This window comes from Rhipicephalus sanguineus, chromosome 2, assembly GCF_013339695.2.
Source record: "Rhipicephalus sanguineus isolate Rsan-2018 chromosome 2, BIME_Rsan_1.4, whole genome shotgun sequence".
NCBI lineage: Eukaryota > Metazoa > Arthropoda > Arachnida > Ixodida > Ixodidae > Rhipicephalus > Rhipicephalus sanguineus.
The window spans coordinates 88,389,146-88,396,780 of NC_051177.1; positions in this window are offsets into that span (position 1 = coordinate 88,389,146).

Sequence of the window (7,635 nt, forward strand, 5' to 3'; positions counted from 1 at the left end):
CATTGCTAACGGGCGTCACACCATGTGAATTGCATAACGAGTTCCCATTACAAAAGGCACACACATTACTGCGTGTAGTCCCTTACGAACACGTAGTGGGTGCATCGCAACCTTGAAAAGGTAACACGCGCGTAATTGCTGCTGGTATAGTGAACTAGAAGCTGCTGGTTTAAAGCATGCCACCCATTATAAAGGGCACACACATTACTGCGCGCATGCTCTTACACACACGTAGGGCGTACACTGTCGTCGTAAAAGTGCTGTTGAAGAGAGCGGAAACCTTTACTATATATAGGTATGTCGTGTGTGTGTGCGTGTGTGTACATCTGCCTGGGCGACTGAACATGACAAGCGAAACGAAGTGCGATGAGAGTGGGGCCGGATATCGCTACCGCATTCAACTCTTAAAGGCGAAGCTTAAGCATCCACTAATTTTTTTTATTTGTTCTTAAATAGCGCTTTCTCCTGTCTATCATATTGCATTCAACTTTCATAATTTACGTGTTTAACGCTTACGCTAATGCATACAAATTACTCGATATTCAAACAATCGAATGAATGAATGAATGAATGAACCGACCACTCTTGCCCGCACTATATGCGACACACTTAACAGGTAAACCGCAGCAGAGAAGCCTTTTAAGTAAAGCAGTACAACAATGCTAAAGAGGTGGACTAGAAATATTTCGATACGTTTTGATCTGAATCGCAGATGTACCGAATATTTTTTGCGTTAAAACGTTTCAGCAGTCGTTAAAGACCAACGCTGTGCAGCGACAACTATAAACAGTAAACAACTACCTTTAGCACGACCTCGGCCGGCGACAGCGAACGGTCAACAAGATCCGGTGCTTTTCGCAAGCGTTCATTACATGCGCTTGTGTCAACATCGTCGGTATTCTTTCTCGCTTGTTTACTCGTTTTGCTTGGTGACCGCTATTTGCGTCCGTCTCGACCGCGGCCCGTTTTTGTCGGGCCAAGAGGTAACCCTGCTTATATGACCCTGCCAGAGCGCAAGGCGTACACGGCATTCTCGGAGTCGCCGTAGTCCCGTTTTCTCAACAAGTGGCGCTCGCAGAAAGGTCTGTCAGCAGAGCTGCGACGTTTTCCATTTGTAAGAACTGTTTGTGTCATTGGCCAGTGCATACCCCATCATCAGGGGCATTGCCAGAAATTCTTTACGAGTGGGGGGGGGGGGGGGGGGGGGGGTAAAGATTTTTTATGTATGTCAGTGCGTGTTTGCATGTGTGCGTGTCTATTACATTGCAAAATTGAAAATTTCCGGGGTGCTTTATTGAGTGCATAGCCCCCTCCCTCACATCCCGGCTACGCCAATGCCTGTCATTTATATGTTTTGTACAAAAGATTTTTCGGGAGGAAGCGTACGTTTAAACAGCGCAAAGACGGCAGTGGTTTAATACCAAAGAAGCTCCATATCGCGAACAACATAAACGTCTAAAGCTTACACAACACGTCTGGGCCAGTATTTGTAGCAAGCTCTTAACTTTTGAATTATCCGTCACGGTTTTTAACACGAAAGTGTTTTATGCCGGGGTCCACCGAGACTTCCAAGACGTATTTAGATTACGGAAATACGTCAGTAAATTACAGATGACGAAGAAAAAGGTTTGGTTGATTTAGACTGCCTGTGAGTCGAACCCACGACTTCTCGGTCCGCGACGATAGGTGCAGGGCGCTTTACCCATTGCGCTACCGACGCTCATGCATGAGGAACGTGCCTTGTATCTCTCGCGCATTCTACCTTTCAAGTTGACCTTTGTTGGCGTGAGCCGGTGTCGTCTGCGACCGGTAAAGTGAAGTCCTGCATCATGACAGTAACGAACGCCGACGGTGAGCGCTTCTAGTTTCAGCTTTCGGTGCAGCGAAGCGGGCAGCGGAAGGCTTTCCGCGTAGGCGTACGGGCGTAGGTTAACCCTATTACTGAGGAGCGCACACCTTGGCGTTTCTCTCCTCAAATGACGACGCTTTGAATGAGTGCATATCGAGTACCAGTGTTGCGTGCTTGTTGATTGCCATCTTTGCGCGGGATCCAGCATATGCTGTGTCAGGTGTGTGTTAGCTGCTTAAGCTACCACAGGGTTATATCATAATCTTTGGCGTTAGTCGTTGGGATGGAGATGTGCCACTACATAGGCGTCAAGGCGGGTGCATCCACGTCACGCTGCTAAACACCAGTAAACATTGTGCGAGCTCTTATACATCAATGTGCAATAAAGAATCAACTATACTGATGTGAAGGCACGGTGAAATTTCGCGTTATAGGGATTCCTATGCAGAGGGGGAACAGCGCAAAAACGGGACGAAGAAAATGTGACCACACAACACATTCCTATGACCGAGGGAGCAACCATGTTTTTTCCGACGTAATCTTGTCGTTAAGAGCATTATTCGCGAAGTTGCGTACGCAGCAACTAACCAATGGAAAAGAACACTTACAAACTAAATGCTTTGTGTATTCGTCCTCTGATTTCAGCAGACATCATAAATGTAAGCATTGCGGTTTCTACGAGGTACATGAGCGTTGTATAACAGCGTACGTACGTCACACCAAAAGAAACACACAAACGAACGAAAAACATTCGTCTATCCCCAACCGAAATTCGATTCATCCGACATTTCCGTGTCGTGATTTCACCCGCTTTGACATGAGTACATGACATTTAAGAGTGGGCGTACTAAATATGTGAGAATCGAGATCCTTGTTTTACAGTCCCCATATAAGCTGCTCTTATCGATCCTTACTTACTGTGCGCATCGTGCACTGTGTCTGGTCCGTGGTGCCTATAGGAAGACGGCGTTTCTTGTGCTGACCACTCAGTCGTACGAAAAGCGGCCTTTGAAGGTAAACATTTCAGAGGTATCCTCTATGCGATTCATTAACGTGACCTGTTTCTCATTTCCTTTTGCTGCATGTCATGCCGTTAGTAATAACGCTGTTGGCCGGCGTCGTCGCCGTCAGCATTATTATGATCAGCCAGTTCTCATGTCCACTGTAACACGAAGGCCTGCGCGAACTCCCAGTGATTAGCCAGGTTATACGAAGAAAGAAAGAAAGAAAGAAAGAAAGAAAGAAAGAAAGAAAGAAAGAGCACACGAACGAAATTCTCTTATGTCTTGAAAACGTGGTTGAAAAAAAAACATTTTTGGAATGTTACACTCCTCTTTTCTATGCCAAGATTATTATTATTATTATTATTATTATTATTATTATTATTATTATTATTATTATTATTATTATTATTATTATTATTATTATTATTATTATTATTATTATTATTATTGAAATGATGAATAGGAGAGGCTGGCGCCTTTAGGACGCTTAGTAAACGAATCAAAAAGTACAAAAAAAGAAAAAAAAGAAACAGTAGTATGATCTTATTACTCTAACTACCGGTATTGATAACTAGTTTATTATTCGCGAGGAATAATTCACTACGCTGCCCTGATGTTTCGATCATTACGCTTTTGAGTTGTCTTTCGCAATGCACGTGCTTACCCAAGCTGCTGGCTAAAGATTTTGCTTAACTATGTTATAATGAAGAAAAAAATAGAGAACGACATAAACACGCATAAATGAAGCAGTCGCACCCCTCACCGATTCTAATTTCAGCGGCATTGCTAAACATCCGTCGAATCTCGCAACTCGTTGCTCTTGTAACCTGTGCAGGGGTCATCAAGAATCGAAGGTATACAGCCCGCTAGTCTGAAAGGTTAAGAGACGTCCGGACAGGTTCGCAAAGCTTTAATCAGGAGCCGTTTTTGTTCGAACCGCGATGCTTCTACTCTGGGAGGAGGGCCCACGAAGCGCTCCTCACAAGGTCTGGCGGTTCGCATGCGCTCACCGGACTCTCTTGCGTAGGGACAAAAAAAAAAATAGGGAAGCCCAATTGCCCCTGAGCATGCAATGCACCTCCAAGGCCGAATGGTCGTAGAGGACTTGTTCCTTTTTCTTTTCTTTTTTTTTTACGCTAATCGTTCATCGAATGCTCGCAGTGAGCGCACCGACTCCGAGCGACCCTCGCGTACATATACTGCCACGTGCGTGAGCTTTGTCGTTACGCATTCTAAGAGGAGACAGAGAGATCTATGTGTACGGGCCTCGCTCAAACCAGAACTGGGTCGGTGTCTCGACCTCACCACGCTTTTTTTATATATATATGCATTTTGTTACGCGTGCAGCTCTGTAAGATCAACATGGCTATCATTGGTCTACTCGCATACGCTAAAACGTGCTCCATCGGCATTAGGCTGAACTTGCCGGTTACGTCTCAGTAACTTAGGCAAGCGCGCACGAACGACATAGCTCTGTTCGGGTCATTGCAATGACAGAATTATACGGGATGCGATTTTATGGCCGAACGGGCATAAAAGTTGGGAAGTTGGAGTTGGACAGGTGCTTCAGAATATGGCACGCTACCTCGGGCTAAACAGCTGCGTGTTTGTGTAGGCATTCCTTTAGCGTAAACAATGCTCAAAGAGAGAACATCAAATGTGACCGCTGTGGTGGCGTAGCAGCTATGGACTTCGCGGTTTCTATACCGGCCGCGGTGACCAGCTTTTCGGTGGGGGCGAGACGCAATAACGATCGCGCACGTTTAAGTGATCGTTAAAGAACCCCTGCTGGTTAGAATTAATTCACAGCACCCTACCATAGGGTGTCTGATAAGCATGTCGTAGTTTTCGCCAGAACTTAGTTTTTTTTTTTTTTTATAATCTGGTAGATTGAACAACTGAAATATGGCTTCCAGCGTCAGCAAAGCGGAATAAGAGGCCCGGCAAAGGATGTTATAATCTAAAGTCTGATAATAAAAATCACAGTCGCGTGCGACCAACGAATGTGCCGAGATTTCCGCATGCGCAGCACTCGTGGTATGGTATGATAACTTTACCTGGTCCAAACGGCGCGACCTGACAAATCAGACAGAAGCGGGCCACTGCCACGTCGGGATGGGACGGGAAGGCCAAGGCCCTCCGTCGCGACTCATGGTGATGGTTTACATTTTCATCTTGACCATTCGCCACTTGCGAGATTCCATCGTACTGCGGTGGTATAGTCGTAATCCAAACTAAGTAATTCGCCTGCGTCGGCGTCTTTAATCTGTACACATCAAGAAGTGGCGTCGTCGTAACAGCATATGACAACAGGCCGCAAAACTTGGTGGTCGCATATTATGAGGGCATACGAGCCCTATATACGCCGCATAAGGTGTAGGTTATCACTATAGATGGCTTAACTGAAGAACACTTCTGTTGCCGCGACGTTCCAAAAGGTAGGAGTTTGAGCCCCTCTCTATTAAACTTCGCTCGTGTGTTGCTAGTGGAGTCACTGCTAAATTGTCCAAAAAAGCTTTTCTCCAGACATAATAGAGACTGCGTGCCTGTACTGTGGTGCGTCGTTGCATTTTAATGGACCAGCACGAGACGACTGTTTAACGTCCTTCGGAGAAGCGCTGGCCTTCAACGTACGCCGCGGCTCAATCTGCGTAACCCTCGAATTAATCGGCAAATTCTTCGACTTAACTAAATGCTGAACATCGTCAAAAGCAAAAGCGCGTAGCCACGCGCCATTAGCGTACTCAGAAAAAAAAAAAAAAAAGCCGCTTCCGCTGACAGCACCGTCGTCGTATACGTCCGCCCCGCTCAAAACGCCCAGCTCTTTGTTTTTTATTTACTTTTTTGTATTTAGCTTCCACTGAATTCATTGCCGCTTCCCCTCCCGGCACTCCTCTCTCACTCCCTCTCGTCGGTGTGATCACACTAATGGGCTCAACCAAAGCGCGCTTTCGAATACGTGGGTAGGATAGGGAGTAACAAGGCAGCAAACTAAAAAGGCAATAAAACCGAACCCAGTGCCCGAGAAAGCAGAGGAGGAGAGGGTTCAGATGTGTTGGAGATGGGGAAGAAGGAAACGCGGTAGTCCCAGGTGTAGTTCGGCGGCGCGGGTTCACTGACCTCTGACCCAAATTTCCTCTCGATTTTTCCTTTCCCGCCGGCCGCTACATTATAGCAGTACCGCTATGCGTTTCTCTCGAACCTTGTTTTGTTTATCACTTGTAATGCGCGGTGACCAAAGCGTAGCCACGTTCCCTCGCGTTCCCGCGATAGCGGTGGAGGTGGCGCTCTCGGAGAATGCGTTGGGTGCTCCCTCCCTGAAAGAGGAGCGGACGAGGGAAGCTTCCCTATGAGCGCGAGCTCATACCTCGCCGCGTAGTCACGGTCTGGCGACTGGCGAACTCATGATGAATCTCGTCGCGTTCTTCCGCCAAACGTGAATGCGGCGCGGCTTCTGCTTACCCGGCCCACCTCTCCCTCCTTCTTTCCCGAACTGTTTAGAGGAGAATTGCGGCAAGTTAGCCGGAACTCGTACTTACGTCGCTACGAGCAGAAGCGTGCATTAGTGAAGCCGAGCGTGGTGCGGCGTATACTCGCTCGCGCAGGCCCGAACATGGCATCGGCTCAGTAGGTCGCATCCGCTACGGCTCGGAAACAGTAGCGTGACACGTTCTTTGCAATGGTTGACAACGAAACGCGATGACCAAGACTGATACGGTCGCTCGACCTGTAATAACGTGCAGTCCTGATGTCACGTTAACTAATGATGCAATTCTGTTGAGAAAATGCCTTGGTAAGCACGGGACTAAGTAGGCGAGGAAAGAAAGCGGGGGGAGGGGGGGCTCTCTTGTGACCACGTGATTGCTACGTTCTTCAGACCTTATGCTCTGGTTTTTCCGCATGCATTTTGTTGATTAATCGATCTTCCTGACATACGAAGTGACGAAGAAAAACTAGAGTGAGCCACACCCCCCCAACTTGGTAATCTTATTGTTAGTCTGCTCGATTGATTCGTAGGGATTCGTCTTAAAGCGATAATGATATGGTTATCGGAATATTTGCGTATTTATATGATCTATTAAAAACTTCAGAATCACTTTTCTTTTATCGAGTTTCACATCTATGATATCATGTATAACCCCCTTTCTCTAATCAGATGTGCCAAACAGCTTCACCACCACCACCACCATCATGGCAACAACAACAACAATAATAATAATATCTGGGGTTTAACGTCCCAAAACCACGATATGATTATGAAAGACGCCGTAGTGGAGGGCTCCGCAAATTTCGACCACCTGGGGTTCTTTAACGTGCACCTAAATCTAAGTACACGGGCCTCAAACATTTTCGCCTCCATCGAAAATGCAGCCGCCGCGGCCGGGATTCTATCCCGCGACCTTCGGCTCAGCAGTCGAGCGCCATAACCACTAGACCACCGTGGAGGGGCTTAATGTTTTTATAGTATAAAAATAAAAACGAAAGTAGCTAACTGAACAATTAAACGCCTGTTTGTTCTTAACATAGAAACATGAGGGTTAACCGATTAATTCATGCTTTGAAAAAGCAAACATACGTACTAAAAGGAAAATGACAGTTATTTTTTCAAAAATAGAGAGGTACGACGTCTGGGAAAAATTACATATGTGCCTATTTTCGACACAAGAAAGCAAGGATGATACTTATCAAGTAGAGCAATCTGGGAACGATCGGTGCATGTGCGCGACATTTGCCCTTTTTCAGCTGAATAAGGCGCCTGATCATAACAGCCAAACTTGCCAA